The sequence below is a fragment of the Thalia democratica genome, chromosome 3 (assembly GCF_965202585.1).
Source record: "Thalia democratica chromosome 3, ktThaDemo2.hap1.1, whole genome shotgun sequence".
Taxonomy (NCBI): domain Eukaryota; kingdom Metazoa; phylum Chordata; class Thaliacea; order Salpida; family Salpidae; genus Thalia; species Thalia democratica.
The window spans coordinates 50587550-50605526 of record NC_139167.1 but is presented as its reverse complement, the minus strand read 5'-3'; the positions used below and the strand labels follow the sequence as shown (position 1 = coordinate 50605526).

Below are 17977 nucleotides of genomic sequence, written 5' to 3'. Positions count from 1 at the left end.
AACAGACCTATTTCATATAGATACAGGCTTTCAACATCTAATATTTTTTTCTGATTTTTTAATTCTCTAACACTGTCATCATATTCTTTATAATGTATGCATCTAAGTGCTCTGTTTATGAGAATATTGACTTCAATGAGTCTTTTTTTTTGCTTTACTCTAGCACGATAACCGTATCAAGTTAGCTAAAAGTTAAATACAAGACTGGACATCACGTTAAAAGGTATCCGTGGTGTGCGACTCGATAACCGAAAGGTTCTTAGTGCACCAGTTCCTAGGACCAAATATTTTGAGCGTCTTTTTTTTCTGGTTATGCTGTAATAAGTTACCGCTTTCCTTTTTGGACCTAAGTGGTATAATCAACTGCAAACTACAAAATTAATTGATTTTTTTAGTTAGTGTGTTATCAACACCATTGCTTCATACTCATATGGCTTTTAAAAAAAATTGAATACAATACTTCAATCAGTTGCAGAATAATTTTGTTATACAAAGCTTAGATATTTTAAATGTAAACGATTTCGTATTATTTGTTTAATGATTAAGTCCACAGAACAAAAATATTAATTTATACACCAGAAGAAGTTTTGCGAATACGAAGCAATCAACTGTACTTTTTTTTTCTTGACCAAGAGTTGTCAGCTTTTCAAAAACAGCTGATCAGATCTACTTAAGAAATCTTCAAGGACCAAACATGTAAGAAAAACTCTTTGCGGGTCGCCGTAACTTTGAAAATTTATACTAAAAACTGTTTCACTAGTTCAACTAAAAGTTGCTTACAAACTAAAAATACAGTAAGTCTTCTCTTTACGGGCCGAATCTTTTGCGGACTGAAACTAAACATGGCCTTTAAAATAAAGGATTTTATTTGCTTCCTCAATAGAAACATACTTTTTTTTAAACTTTACCATATGAAAACGTACAATAAGGCTCTTTATTTAACATTTACACTTTACTCGTGCTCTACTATTGCATAATTTATAGCTTTTTTTAATAATAATTTTTTACTGATTACAATAGCTGTTTTAAAATAAATGCGTACCGCGAGGGAATCGTTTCTATACAGTGCGGCCCGCGAGCAACTTTTTCTAGTAAAACAGTTCCGCGACTTAAAAAAGGCTGCCCATCCCTGGTTTATTTAACATATTACTATAAAAATGTTATTATGACGTATGGACTTCGGTTTAAAAGTGTAATTCAACAAAAAATAATTGATTAGTAAAAAAAGTTGTTTGCCTTAAGAAAGAATTTAAATTTAACTTATTACACTGTCTTGTTACAAAGCCAAACGCAAATTTTTATCATGTATATGAATAAACCTATACAGCCTGAGCAAAAGGCAAACTTTCAGACAGATCAAGAAGAATGCAAAAGAAGTGGTTACATTTTGTCTCAAAAGTTTTTAGGAAAGGGAGCTTATGCCAGAGTTTATGCTGGTATGCCTACTAAAGAAACATGGAGAAATAACTATAAGTTAAAAGCATTGAGCCCAAATGACCATAATTTTAATGTTTGTTTAAGTGTCTCTTCTTTATAACAACCTTACTCACTAAATTTACTGCTATATTTTAGAAATGGTACTGACAGTATAAAAAAACAAAACAAACAATAGTCAATTATATTTTTAGTTGTATTTTAAGAACTCTTAGCATAATTTGAAAATTTAAACTATATAATAAATATCGTTTATTTAAATCTAGGTTGCTATCAAGATTTTCGATGTTGATTCTGCACCAGAAACTTATATGAATAAGTTTTTACCAAGAGAAATTTCTACTATGAGCAAATGTTGTGGACACACCAATGTTGTAAGTTGTAACTTTAGTTTTTATTTAATTAACTACAGAATAGATAAAATTACTAGAAAAATGTAAAAATCAAAAGTATTGTTTTATAAGAAATTAAACTAAAAATTTCCTTAAAAGCTCAAAAGAAACTTATGAATTTAAAAAACACAATACTTTCGAATGAGCAATATGTATTTAGTAAGTATAAAAAAACTAGCGTGAACTTAAAAATGTTTTTTTCAAACTATTTAATGTCGCGTTAAGACTTAAAATTAAACTTATAAAAATTTTATAAATTGTCAGATCAAGCTTCTTGACATATTTGCAACACGAAGAAAAGTCTATATGGTAATGGAGTTTGCGAAAAACGGCGACTTATTAAGATATATAAATGGAAAGTTCACTCGCAAGACTTCATGTGGCAAACGTAAGGAATTGAGCGAAGACACTGCAAGGAGAATTTTTAAAGAAATAATGGCTGCCGTGCACCACATTCACTCTTTAGGTGTAGTCCATAGGTTAACAGCTTTTTGTTTTACATTTTACAGAAAGTTTGGCGTTTTGTTTTTGATTACCATTACTAGTAAAAACAAATCAAAAATATGATTTAAAGTTGTTTTTCCTTATAATAAACAAAATTTTATTTTAATATGACGAAAATTGTAAAATGAAAAAAATAAATGATGTTGTCTACTTCAATTCCAAAAATGTGTATAATAAGTGTAAAGTTTGTGAATGTTTGTTTAAGCTTACAGAGCTTGCAGAGTTTAAGAGTTTAAATACTTTAGTTGTTGTAGAGGATTTTTTATTTAAAGAAATGGAGATCAAATTAAACTTTTGAAATTGACGTTTTTCTAAAAATAAAGAGAGGTAACTTATCATTCTGCTCAAAGCAAGTTTATTTCTAATATTTTTACTCAGTAGTGTAACTTTTAACAAAGCATTAATGTATTTTTAAAAATTAACAACAAATGGAGTGTAAAATAAAATTTCAGAGATCTGAAGTGCGAAAACATACTGATAGGAGAGGACGAGCAGGCGAAGATAAGCGACTTCGGTTTTGCGGTTGGCAACTACAAAGACACGGATCTGCTGAAGACGCACTGTGGAAGCTACGTGTATGCCGCCCCCGAACTTCTCAGGAAGAAGAAGTACTACGGCAAGGAAGTAGACATGTGGAGTTTGTTAGTTTTTTCAGCAGTTGAAAGTTTTAAGGTTAAAATTTGATCTTTTTTGTTTTTTTATTATGAATTACAAAGCGTTCTATGTCAAATAACTGAAACTTAACCAATGATTCTTCCTAAAGCCCGTTTTTAAAGTGTAATAAAAAACGTACGATTCTTTCTACTAGCGAGTATAAGAAACATTAAACAGTATGAAAAATGCAGATAATTTTGTGTAACTAAAACATTTTTAAAGCCGGTGAAATCAAAAAATAAGTAAGGTTTTAAATTGATTTTTTTTTTCAATCCAATAAAACGGTTAATTTAATTACGTTAAAAATCTTCTTAAAGCTAATCAAGTTGAGAACTTTGATTTTTTTGATTGAAAGCAAATAACAGTATTAGTTTTTTTATAAAACTTAGAAACTGTACCTTAAATGGTATTTGACTTTTTTATTTTTTGTAAAAGAAAAGTATTTGATTTATATATTTTATAATGTATATTTTATATTAAATTTCAGACAAAATTTATAGTTAACGTCTTATATGTAAATATTAATAAAAACAAAAAAGTTGTAAAAACTGTGGGTAAGTAATAAACATTTTTTTAAAATTTGTTTTTGTCTTAATTTTTAAAATGAACGCGCACTTTTTGGGCAAGATTGTATTAAAGCTATACAATTATTTGCTAAAAATTTTAAAGTTAAGTACAACAAGTATAACTTACTACAGGGGAGTAATTTTGTTTGCACTCATACACGGAGGTCTACCATTCAAAGGAAAAAAAGCAAACGATGTTTTACACTCGATGAGAGGAAAAATTCTTTTCAAAACAACAATATCTTCAGGTTTAATACTTTATAAATAAAAAATTTAAGTGAAGTAAAAAAGAATTGTAAGCTTAACTATTGTTGTCATTGTTGTCATTGATAAGTTTTTACTATATTATTTAATTTTAAAATAAACGACTTATTTATTTCATAATACTATTACAATAAAATATTTTGAACCATGTTTGAAATAATACGTTTTTTAAGAGTGCAAAGACTTGATAAGGTGCTTGTTGAAAGTGAATCCTCTCGAAAGGATGAACGCCTTCCAAGTTTTCCACCATCCCTGGATGATTGCAAAAGATGATGGCTCATCCAGCAGTAGTGATGTTGAAAATTTTCAAGTCGGTATAAGTATATTTACTAATAAATTAAAAAACAAACAGCAACTTTTCAAAAACACTGAAGTGTTATAATTATCTTTGAAACTTGCTAATTTTGACGTAATGCATTGATAAAAAACTATTTAAACGGCTTTGCTACACTTTAACTTTGTTGGAAGTCTAATAGGTGTCCTGGACATGACGTTAAACTGTTCTGGTGTATGACTCGATAACCGAAAGGTTTTTTCGTGCACCAGGTCCTTGGACCAAACTTTTTGAGCGTTTTTTTGTCGTTCAATAAATAATAATTGTTAGTTGTTGGTAGTAATGCTATTTTTTTAAAGGATTTTATGGTGAGACAAACAAAAGTTCAAGAAAATTTAGTTAACTGGCAGATGAGTCTTTATGACCCAATTTTTTCAAAAACTAGTGAGTTTAAACGATTATTTTAATAAATTTTGTACACTAGCAGCCATTTTTACATTAGTTTTATTTTAACTTTTACAAAAGTTTTGTTGTACATTTTTAACTTTTAAGGTTACAATTATAGTTCTTAACTTGTGAATAATGAGAGTAATATAACTTCAAACTGATTCTATTTGAATAAGATTTTTAACAACTGAAAATATTATTTAAAATTTTTAAACTAGTGAAACATTGTTTTGATAATAAAAATCAAAATTTTGTATTAACTTTTGTTAACGAAGGATAAAAATTACTTAAAAAAAACGTTAAACTAAGCCTTTTTTTAAAGTTGAAAAACTTTTATATCATTATGAATATCTTTAAGTAATAAACTTATACTTTTATCTTTTTATTGTAGCCAAGTTTGATGACCCAGTGTACGTGAAGCAGTACTTGAAGAGCACTATCATGAAGGAAGACCAGCACCAACGTGCGCAGGCCAGACTGTACAAGAGCGGTCAAAACAAAACTGCACTGCCCATATTGGAAGCGGGAGAAACTGGGAATCAGCAAAGAAAAAGTTTGGAATTCAACGCGGAAGAAAAACCTGTGAAGCGAGCGGATGGTGAAACGCCGGTTTACTTATCACGAATGTGGCAGAAAAAAACCGTCACTTTCAAAAAAGAAGTCGATCAAGTGGCTGATTTTGATGACAAAAAAGCTGCCGAGGCTAAGAGTTCTGAAAGTTGCAATGACAATATAAAGATAATGGCGGCTAAAAGGCAGTCTTTGAAGTTGAAGAATAAGCAGAATAACAAAATGAATGCTGAAGATAACGGTTAATTTAAATTTTTCAAATAGAAGTATGTTAATTTTTTAAGTATAACATTTATTAAACCTGAATTCACTGAATAAAAAAGTTATTTATAACTTTGACTTTATTTCTATTTTTTGAAAAGTAAAAACAATCTTCATTAGACTTGATTGCTGCTGCGAATCTTCAACCAATAAAAACCACGCTTAAAACTTCGACAAGAAAAAAAACCTACTTTGATCGTTTCGTCACCGACAAAATCTTGGAGCAAAACAGAAACGACCCGTTGAACGGCAAAAAGCTCACTTACTTCGACCGCTTTGTGAAACACAATCTTGACGACGAAGAGGAAGTTTTCCAAGAAGAACCCAAAGAAGAAGAGCCTGAAGAAGAACCGGTTCCAGAACCAGAACCTGTTGTGAAACCAGTCCTTTTGCCTGCCCCCCTTCTCAACTCACCGAGGCCCCGCCGAAAGAAAAATTTCTGTCCGCTACCCAAGGCTTTCAACGTGCCGCTGCCAAGCACAGGCGTCAGCAACCCGTCTAATAATGATGGTCTAGGTAAATTTTGTAAAAATTTGACTCGAAAAAATGGTGCTAATACAAAGAAAACTGCTTTTGGTAGCAGTAACAAATAAAAAAGTAAATGTTCGAGTAATGTTAGTTATTTTTTGTCACCGTCTTCAGAAATATTAGTGATGCTTATTTTAAATTTTTAAGTATTAGTTTAAAAATTTACTCAAACCAAGTATATATTATTTGATATTTAATAATCATTATAAATTTTAAAGATTTTGTTTCTAAAACATTGTAATTATAAATTGTAAATTTTAATTGACAATAGGTAAACATGATGTAAAAAGTAAAACATTATAACTAAAATGAAAATTACTTTAATGGACATTTAAAATTCATTCAAATGAGTTATGAAAAAAAAACCTACTATAAATTCTAAAGGCACATTGCAACGGTATTTTAAATACAACAAGGACACCAATAAAATACGCTCCTTGAATCTAAGCAAAAGTGCATACCTTACGTGAAATGCGTACCATACAGTTTTGAAACAAACTTTACCGTTTCCAACCCAAATAATAGTTGATATCTACTGATTTTTATAAAAATAAAAACAATTCTAAGTTATGTTATTGGTAAAAAGGTTATTTTTTGTAGTTTTATTATATGTAAATCATACTAAGTTCATAATCTTGTTTATATAGTTCATTCGTTTTTTACAAATATCATAAAATAAAAACTTCAGCAAAAATGTTGTTTCGACTTATTTTCGAGGTGCGTGCGTACCATTATACGTTTGCGTACCTTTTAAAATGAGTTCCTTATCGATATTCTTATTGTTGATAACTTTTGTAGATAACCTTATACTGTGCTTATAAAAAATCATAGCAGATCTGATCGATTAAACTATTTAGAAGCTTATTAAACTTAGATACCTTGCATCAGATCTAAGTTTAATACTAACTTAATTTATACAACTAATAAAATCTATTTAAATAATATTTAAGTCTGCATTAGACTTAAACTTAGATAACCTTCAAAACGTTTTAAAGTTATTTATATTTTTATATAATTCTAAACAATTTGTAACATATTTTTTCATGCTTATAAAAGTAATATTATTAGTTTGTTTTTTTGGCTGCTTCCGCAGCAATAAGGAACATATCTGTCTATTTAAACAAAAACATTTTAAAGTCAAAACTCTTGCAAGTGTTTTTGCTTAACCTTAAAAACAAAAGTTTGTTTTGTCCGTATGTGAATAAAAATCTAAAACGTTATTGTCTTTAACTTTTATTAGCGTTACGTTTATACACTAACACTTTAAGTTTATTAGCACAAGCTAGTTTAATCTTTAAAATAATTTAGTAACTAAATCTAATTTAGACAATTTATTATATTAAGTTAAAATTTCACTAAACAAATTAACAAGATTACACTTAATCTACATTTTATATTTTTTACGTCTTTTTCTTCAACTGTACTCTTAAAAACTTTGGTTCTGTTTTTTTTTACTTGTGTCACAAAAAATAGTTTAACAAACGTTTACGTTTAGAAGAAAATTATTTTCATAAGTATTTTACTGTTGACAACTGTTTAAGTTTGGTAAATTTTATTTTACGTAATACTTACGTTGTTTGTTTCAAGAAATAAAATCTTCACTTGTTTATTATTAGAATATCTTATAAATGAATTGGTATACTTATTGAATCATAAGCCAACAATTATTCAACTTATTATATACATATAACACCATAGAAATTCATTATTATACAGTACATAAATAAATCAATAAGGTTCATGCAAAAGGTATGGTTTCTATTAAGAAAAAAATAGAAAGTATTACTTTTTTTAAATAAATTTGTAGGAGAGATCATATATTTGTAACATTAGCAAGAGTAAAATAGATTAATTCTTTTGCTAATTTTTTTAGTTTGTTTTTGACTTATGTTAAGTTAATTTCATTAAATATAGAGCACATTCAAAATAAATTTGGCTAGACCGCTGGTAATCTTAAGCTTTTTAACTAGTTTAGTGAAAATATTTTCAACATAGCCGCCAAAAATATAACATTTTAGAGTAGTAATAAGTTTTCATTTTTACAACGCTTTTAGACATATATTCATTTTTGTTGAAATGCTTTTAATTTAACTTAAACTACATTTTTAATTGATCATAAAAATCATTTATCTGAATTTTTTAAGACTGTATAAACTTTTAGTTGTACAGTCAATTTATTCTTGACTAAAAAGTATTTAATACAACATTTAGTATTTTATTAATATATTAAAGTATAAATTATAACAAATATTCAGTCTTAGAAATTCTTTGCAATAAAAGCTGTAAAGTATCTTTATAGGTTTTTAACAAAAAGTCTAAAATAGATTTATATTTAACCTAAAACTTTGCATTCTTACTAAAGTATAGTAAATCATATCAAATAAAAACAAAAAGTGTTAAATTTGTGATTTTACTAAGGGTTAACTTGAAGCAAAACTATAAGTTTCATAGAGAAAATAGTTGATATTATTTTTCTCCTAAAATGTTTAAGATTGTTAATCGAATTCTATCTATTTAGATTTTTTACAGCCAAAATTTATCTAAAAAACCAAAATTTTATTTCCTATTTCAGCAAGTAATCAGAACACAAAAATCAGCAAGTTAAGTGAAGAAACTCAAGCTATATCTAAATACATCCCAGAAGATGATAATTCGTTAGAAGAAGAAGAAAGTATTAAGGTTATTTTTGAAAATTTACCAAGCTATGAAGAATCTAAAATTGCTGCTGCCAGTCAACTAGTTTTGAAGGCGAACAGAAAGGTTCCTAGTTATTCATCGAAAATGTGGGCAAAAAACTATGGGCCCGAAATCTCTAACAAATATTTAAAACCATTTATAAAAAGCAAAGAAAGTTTTGAAACAAAAGACAAAACGATTGGGTTTGAAGAGCAAAATACAAAACAGAATAAAAACTTTTTTATGAATCAATATCACGATGAATCTTCAACAAATATAGATGAATTTCGGCACGGTAAGTAGATGAAGTTTATAGGTTTAGTAGATCAGTTAACATTAATCCTTTTTACTTGTAAAAATATCACCTTACACTACGAACAGTACACTAAAGTAATCAAACATAAAAAATATTAGAACCACTTAAGTTTGTTTTTACCTTATATTTCCCTCTTTATATATTTATTTGCATATTGAAATACAAAATATTGTATACTGTTGTTGAAAATAGTTAAAGAAATAAACTGTTCGCAGCCAATCTTAAATGTTTATACTTTTTGATAAAAAATATTTAATTAAGTTTTATAACTTTTTTAATATGGTTTAAAATGTTTGTTTTATTAGTTTAAGTAAATTTTATTTCAAAAACTAGGTTACTAAAACTTTTTTCCACTTGGCTAATTTTATAAAGCTCTAAAAAATGCACTGATTAGTATTCACATCTAGATACAGAAAATATCCAGTCATTTGCAACTCCTATGAAAACCGTGAAAAAGAGAACTTATTTTCAGCGTTTTGTTTTAGACAAAATGAAAGAAGAAGAAGTGAAAAACGGCAGAAAACTTACATACTTTGAACGTTTTGCAAAGTACTGAATGGTGTAATAAAGTTAAAAAAACTAAATTAATTTCATTTATTTAAAGTAACACAAAGCAACATTCATCCTGTAACAAAAAGTAGATCAATAGTATTATAGTTTATTGAACGACAAAAAAGCGGTCAAAGTATTTGGTTCTAGGAAATGGTGCACGAAAAGCCTTTCGGTTATCGAGTCGCACACCTTTTCGACACCTTTTAACGTCTTGTCCAGGACAGGATATTTTTATATAAAATACATTAAAATCATTGTTAAAAATATTGTAGACTTTATACTTTTTTCAGTGGACTAATACTGACCAAGTTTGATGGTACAGCTTAGCTACTTTTTAGTATAAACTGTTTATTGTGGCTATTTAAACATTTATTTTAGCTTGTAAATTTTCAAAATGTTTACACAAAATTTCACTGTAATTTAAAAAAACTTGTTAAAAAACAAATAATAAACTGGCCTTCTGTTGATGTATGTACAACTTGATTTCTTTAAAATATATAGTTGTGTATACAGAAATAAATTCATCGTGACATTACAAATACTATACTTTATAATTTTGTTCTTTTTTATTAGAACATGCGTATTTTTTTTGTTTCTTAACTTTGATGTATTTCAACCAAGTACTACTTTCAAAACGATATTATAATTTCTTAACTAGTTGCCTTTTTAAAATTATTTACAAGATAAATAACTAAAAAAAAGTAAAATAACTAATAGTTACAGTATATATGTAAAACAAAAATTTAAGTTTCACGTCAACTGTTGATATAAAATATCAATAAACATTTCTATAAAGCAATTTGTTTCCAAAACTTTCGTGACTAAAACTAGTTGTCTGTTACTGAATAGTTTTTAAACTGTGTAGGTTGAGGTTTAAAAACTAATAGCAAAGTTTATGTTTTTTTTCTAAACCTATGTGAAATCCTAATTTAAGCTTTATATTTCAAATAGTAAAATAAAGATTATTTCTCAGTTTATATTTCAGAAGGTAGTTTACTTTAAAAAAACTCATCAAAGCTCATACTAGCTTTAAAACAAATGCTACTAGTTTACTAAATGGAATGCTACTAGAAGGAAAACTTAAAGAAAGTGGACGTAAATTTACGTTTATTTTCATTATACTAAAGAGGCAAAAGTTTTCATTTTTACAGATTTTGACTACTTTAATTAGTAATTTTCTAATATTGCTTGACTTCTAAGTTTTAGTTATACGACTAGTAATAAACTGTTGTTCTTTTAACGGTAGCTTTAAAGAATGTTTTCAACGTACTCCTAATTTTTCGATCTACCATAGTTACCAATAAGTTTTTTTTTTTCTAATGTATAAATAAGAAATATACAATGTATAAAAAAAGACAAAAAGCCGTCTATACATCAGTTTGATAGAGGCTTCAAGAACAAGGTTTTTTTTAAGCTTTCTTTACTTATTTTTGATTGAGCTACTGATACAATACTTTCTTCGTGCTTAGGCTCTTATTTGAAAAAAATCAAAGCTCCCTTGTTTAACAAAGTTATATTTAGCCATAAAATGTTCAAAGTTAGATATAAACATATTTTATTTAAGTGTTTCAAATGTAAGGCCTAAAGTTTATTTAATATTCAATACTATAAAAATAAGATTTCTAACGTATAATTTTTATTGTTGAACTTTTTAACATAAAACATCTTAATTTATAAACGCCACCTTATAAAGTAGTAGTAAGATTTTTTTTTTCTTTACAATTTGCAAAGAAAAAAACATTGTAAAATCGTTTAAAAGTTAAAAATATAACAGAATTTTACAAATGACAAATCTATATAGTCTCATTTAAGTAGTCAAATTAAACATTATCAAATTTTAGTTTGTACAAATAAAAATAATAGGAACTCAGTTGCTAAAGTTTGATTTTTATTCATTACTTCATTCTATTTAGCAAAACAGACATGATGCAACTGTAGTGTTTGTTTCTAAAAATAAAACAATCGTTACAAAATTGTAAAATGTTTAAAAGTAATGTAGGTTCAAAAGTTTTATAAAGTGCAAGTAGGCAAACTTTTATTTTGACTTTCTTTATACTTTTTAATTCAAGTCTTTTTACTGAAAACACATTTGCAAATTTTTAGATATTTTGATAATGCAAATCAACTATTGATTCGTATAACTTGAAACATTAGAATACTTGACCACTCTTTAATAGCTTATTAAGAAATGTAGTAAATGCTTGTGTTGTATAAATTATCTTAAAAAAACCTTTAAATAAAAAAAATTCTATTCTTTTTAACTTTTATTACTTAATAGTTTTTATTTAAACTAACAAAAACTATAAATTTTTAACTGCCATTTCATAGTATACTCAACAGCTTTCTTTAGTTTCCTTAGTAAGCACTGACAACGAAAGTAAAAAATTCTTTTTTTGTAGAATTTATTGATGCGTAACGATCTGAAGTAAGCTCGTTTACTACAGCTTTAAGGTGATCCTAGTTTTCAGTTCAAAACTTTTTTATAATATATTTTTTTTTATATAAAAAAAATTTTTTTTTTCTAAAACTTAAAATGTTTAATGTATTCAGTTAACCATATTGTATGTTCTTTTACAAACAAATTATAATTCTAGTTATTAGGTTTTTTAATTAATAGTAAAATTAATTAAATAATAACTAAAACTTTTATAAGTTTACTTTTTAGATCTTATTTGTGTTTATTTTATCTAAAAAAGTTCTAATTTTTTTAAAACTTATACCAGTGCGACAAATCAAGAAGTTTTGTTTAGTTATTATATTTTTAACGAAAGAAATTTATATTCTCAATACAAAAAAACGTGCAGCTTTTATAGCTTAACGCTTAGCGCATGATCATGTTATTGAGAAGTTTGTTTTTGAAATGCTTTACAAGAAAATCACTTTCGAGGTTAAGAGCAAAGATTTTTCAAAGAACTTTCTTTTTTTAACTTAAACTTTTGTTTTTTAGATACTCTATCATAACCATGAATACATTTGTTTTTAAGTATGCGTTTTTACTTCTCAGCCTAGACAGTTTTTATGTATCAACATTTTCATTGAACAAAAGCTTAAAAGAAGAAAGTACATTATCATATACAAAACAAAAAGAAAATGGAAAAAACATAAGTTTCACTAATCAAAATCAAACAACTTTAATTACAAAGATCACAAAACAAGAAAATTACACTACTCATACATTATTAGTTAGAAAACTACGAAATGTAGCAAATACAAAAATTGCTAAAACCACAGAAGAAAGAAATATTCTTAAAGATACTAATACTTTATCAGGTAAAAATAATATTGATTTTACTTTGAAATAATACATAATTTTTTATTTTCTTTCTGTTTATTAAATCAAAGTTATTAATTAGAGTCTAGTTTTAAACGTTTTTTGTTGATGTTATAGTTTTTATTTTCAGATAGTAAAAAGAACAAGTCAAAATTGTGGTGGGTTTCCATTTTAGTAACAGGTGTTTTGTTTACACTTTTAGGAGTTCTGCTCTGTTGTCAGAACTTTTGTTCACACTGTTTACCTGCAGGGTGAGTTTGACTGGTTTAAATTGTTTTAAAAAGTATTTATATGATTGTTACAGATTTATTGAATATGAGTTTGAAAATATCAACTACCGAAAATTTTTCTAAAAAGTGTTAAACAAGTTTATTTTTTAAATTAACAACTGTAATCAGATCAAATTTTATTACACAACTTCAAGCTTTTTTTGCAGTAAAAACTTCTTTTACGTTGTAAAAAACTTTTTGAACTAAAGCTTGTTTTAAGTAAGTAAATAACACATACTTTCAAAGTTTTGTGTTTAAAATAGATTTTAAAAAAATTAAAAAAAAAATTTAACGATGTTTAACTTTGAATAGCTTTTATCATAAGCATCTATTCTGAGCAGTAAAATTTGAAAAATCTATCCTATAGTAATGACAATTTTTAAATATGATATAAAGTTTTTTTAAGTATTTACCAACAACTCAATTAATTAATAAGTAAAGTAGTTTAAAGACATCTACAAAAACTAGTTAGATACTTTCAAAATTTTAAATCGTTTTATCTAATTTCCATTTGTCTCATGTTTTTTACTTAATTCGCTTGAGTTTTGAAATAATTATTAAGATTTTCAATTGTTCAAAGTTGTTACAACAATCAAACATGTATACACATTTTTTAAAAACATTATAAAAATTTTTGTCCATAACTGATTTTTCTTTTTGATAATTTATAACATTATCATTATTTTAAACTAAAAAACTTTTATTTGAAGAAACTAGCGTTGTTTGTTGAAATGAAATATAAAAGGCTTGCCAAAACATGCAGCCCTGAAAACTCAAAATGAGAAGTTTTTTTTGTGTGAAAAATATAATTAATAGTCAACAGTGATCTTTACAATGTCGATCAAAACTAACCTTTGTCATTAAAATTTATTTTTTCAAAGTGTTTTAAATTTTACAACTGTTAAGATTAAAATAAAATTTCAGGTGTCGTAACACAAGAAGAAGTAGTATAAGTTATCCCAATGTAAGTGAAGTAGGTGCTAATTTCTAATCCATTTTGATGATAACAAAGTATGGAACTTATAAGTCTCGTTACACTTAAACCAATAATGATTATCTGCTGTTAACTTTTGTTTTAAATAAAAAAAATTCAAAAACTTAATTATGAGTTGGAGTAAACTTAACTTAATAAATAAAGCTGAAGTTTGTGCAAAGTTTTCTATTATTTTACACAACTTTGGACAAAAAAAAGATTAATTTACACAAAAGTAAAAATTTAATAGTTATTAATTTTTCTTTACCCAAAATAATTTTTGAAAATTTTTCTGAAAAACTTTGTCAAGACTAAAAAGTCTGATTTTTATAAACGTAATAAATGTTTTAAGACATGTCGGAAGTACTTTTTTATAGTTTTATTTCTTTTATAGTTTAAAAATCAAAACTGTAGTTATTTTATTTATTCTCTAAAGTTTATGTATTTAAAAAAATCATATGTGTGTATAAAGATGTAGGTAATCTAGTATTGGTTTTTATATAAAATTTAAATTAAAAAAATTAACTTGTACGACTAGTCAATGTTGAGTTTTTTTGTGTATCTCTGTGTCTTCCACAAAATTATTCTTAAAGATGAAAAGTCATTAGCAATATTGTTAATGTATTAAACTATAATTTCAAATTAGTAAGCAGTAAAATAAGCACTTAAACTCATTTAAGTTATCTCTGTGCATTTCATTTGCAGTTTCTGAAGTTTAATACATTTAAATTTTTAATTTTAAACTTATACAAAATACAACTAATTGACTTTTAGTAAAAACCAATGTTTTGTTGAAGCAAAATAATAAAAAAAAATTTGGTTATAACGCTTTTTTTGCTGTAATCTTCAAGAAAAATTAAAGTTTTTTATCACTTTAAAAATGTTTTTTTTAATTTTAATTTCATAAAAGTTTTAATTTTGGAACTTTATCATGAAAAACCTGTTTTTTTTATTGATTAGAACAAGGAGTACAAAACACAATTTTGCAAGTTTTGCAAGTTATGTACTTAAGTACTAATTCTGTTTTATAAAAGTCTTAAGGTTCAAACGCTAAAACTTTACTCTTTTAACAAAAATGTATATTTTAAAACAACAATATTATGCAAACTTATTCTTTTTATGCTAAAAATTTTTAAAGTTTATGTTTTTATTAAATGTCTCTAAAGTTGATAATAGTCGGTTGTTATTAGTAAAAAATATAAACTAAAATATAATATATATATAGCTAAAAATACTTAACACGAACTTAAATTGGATTATTTGATAATCTAGTACTAACTTGACTCAGTTATTCTTAAAATAATTGTAACTCGGTTAGATTATATTTTCCTTCTAAAACCTTCTAAAACAAAATTTATTAAATTAGGTTTTAAAAAAAGGTAAAAATTAAATGAAAACCAAACACCTAAATAAAAATTTTAGATTTTTGTAGTTTAATTTAGACTATAAAGCAAAGTTTTATCTGAAAAAGGTGCGTATAATAAAATATTTTAAGTTATATATAGCAGGTATATTACTTTTACTAAACTTTTCATAAGTGATTATAAAAAAAACTTTAGCTTGAATTAAGTTTTATTAGATCAAAAAATACCAAAGTTAAAGAAAAATGCAAAACAAGTCTAGTCCTTATTTTATTATCTTTACATTTGTACTAGTTATTTTTGAGATCAAATCTCATTAATATTCTTAGAATATTTAATTTTTAAATGAATCAACAAGAAAGTTCCAATTTCCGTTCTCTTAATCTATTTTTAAAAAGTTTATTTATTTTTAAATTTCTTTATCTTTTAAACAATAATAAACATAAAGTTCTAAAGATATTTTGTTATCAATATTTTTATACATTTGATTAAACTACCTTCAAAATAAAGTTTCTTTATTTATCTGTATTTAAAAATAAGAGGTTATTTTGCGAAATTGAATATTTTGACATTTTTTATTTTATTAACAAACTAAACAAAAAAACTTACTTGATAGATCTAGTTGTTTCTAATTGGTATCTCAAAAAACTAAACCGCTCCATACTGAAAAAAAGTTTCGTTTAAGTTTGTTGAACAAAAGTTTTCATCCGTCGAAAAAGTTAGAAACAAAACTTCGGTTACAGGACGGAATTTTTAAACAGTCAAACATCGTTTGACTGTTAAAACTATTGTTATATAGGCATCAAATATTAGAACTGGAGATTGAAATACTTGACTAAGTTGTTCACAATCTCACATATAACATTCAAAGTTAAACAAAAACAGTTAATCTGAACAAATATTAAGGTCAGGTACTTTGTATACAAGATACTGAAAACAGTTTTGTTGGTATAGAAAGGTTTACAGCAAAGACCGGCGTCCTTTTATGAGTCGCTAGCATATTTATGTAGAAAAATTAGTTCACGGGCGTAGAAAAAGTCTTCCACGAAACGCAGTAACTTAATATGATTGTTGTAACTTGTAACCAACAAAAAATACTTTTTTAAACCAAAAGTGTGATAAAGTATACAACATTACAATATTATTAACACAATTAAAGTAATAGTAGCTTTTCCAATTAGAAGTTATTAAAATAGAAGTATAATTGCAAAATTAAAATAAAATGTTTTATAGCTTTTATACCGCAGTATAAATTAATTAATTATGATTTTAACTGAAAAGTATACCGCAATTTTTTTTTATTTTTGTTGGTTGCAAGCGGACCGAAGTTTACCGATTTTTGCTTTTCAGTGGTAATTTATGAAACATATTTAATAAGAAAAAAAATTAAAATGGTTCTTAGAAATTTTTCACAATTGCTAATCAAAACTTAACTAAAATTTAAAAACTTAAATAAACTAAATTTTATAAATTCATTACGTAACCTAGTTTATAAAAATTTATGGTTTACCAAATTTTAAATAACTAATATTATAAAGTTAAAGATGTTTTATGACTGATTTATGGTTTACCTAAAGTTAGCAAATATTTATAAACTTACAAACAAGTATTTAAATATTAAATTTAAATTTACACTAAAAGCCAGTTCTTATAAAATATAAATTTTAAGTCTCTGTTTCATTCATTTAATTTAAAAAAATCTTATTACTAGCTCGTAAACAGTTTTTTTAGTGTGTTAAAGTTAGCGTGAGATTTTTTGAGAAAAGCTTTTAATAATAGTATCCTTTTTTGTTTAATTTTTTTCAATTTTACGTCTCGACTAGTTTTTGTATACAAATATACTATTTGTAAGTTTTTACTTTTAAATCTCTTTAATTGTTTAACTATAAATAAACCAATATGTGGAAATTTAAAAGACCTTAGGCTATAAGTAGTAAAGCACAATGCAATAATTTTAGGTACTTGCTAGTTTCTAATTGTGTACTTTTATATTAAATTGATGTAAACGGTCAGAAAAAAAAAGTAAGTACATTTTTTTCTTTTTCTTTAATTTAAATTTTTTTTTTGTTGTACTCTGTAAACTTGTATTTTCTATGCTATTAGTTCAGTAGTTTATTTTAAACTTTTTTTTTCAATTTTTCAATATCATTTGTATTTTGAAATTTAGCATAAATAAGAGTAACATCAAAAAAATGTTTTATAGCGTTTTAATAAATAGCATTAAATTATACTACTAAATGCTTAAAAATGAATTGTACTTTAAAGCTAGCAAATTATTTAAAAAAAAAACTTTTGTATATATATATATAAACACAAATTAGGTTCAGTTTAAGTTTGTACTAAATAATATTTTCTGTAGTTGTTAAGCTAGTTTTGAGACGTAATTAAACTTTGAAATAACAAGTAAACACTAGGAGAAAAACATGCTTTTTTGTAATATCTGGTACTTTCATAAAATGCTTCTTTTTTATATTTTACGTACTAAAACAACTAGTCTTATATTTTTTTAAAAGTGAAATTATTTCCAAATATAAGTAGATTGCTTTGTGGTAGCTAGATTATTGTTTTGTATGTATTTTGTGAAATAAACAATTACAATATATAACATTTTTCACACATGATTTTGTTTTTTGTTGCATTACTACAAACTTTTCTCAATTTTCAA

The 17977-nt window shown here is 25.5% G+C and overlaps 1 long non-coding RNA gene across 1 annotated transcript; it reads left to right on the top strand.

Annotated features, from left to right (window-relative positions):
- Window positions 1–12416: 12416 nt before the first annotated feature.
- Window positions 12417–14067, top strand: LOC145832038 (uncharacterized). The gene is made up of 3 exons (XR_014369715.1): window positions 12417–12708; window positions 12840–12960; window positions 13903–14067. It is a non-coding gene; the product is annotated as an uncharacterized LOC145832038 (long non-coding RNA).
- Window positions 14068–17977: the final 3910 nt, after the last annotated feature.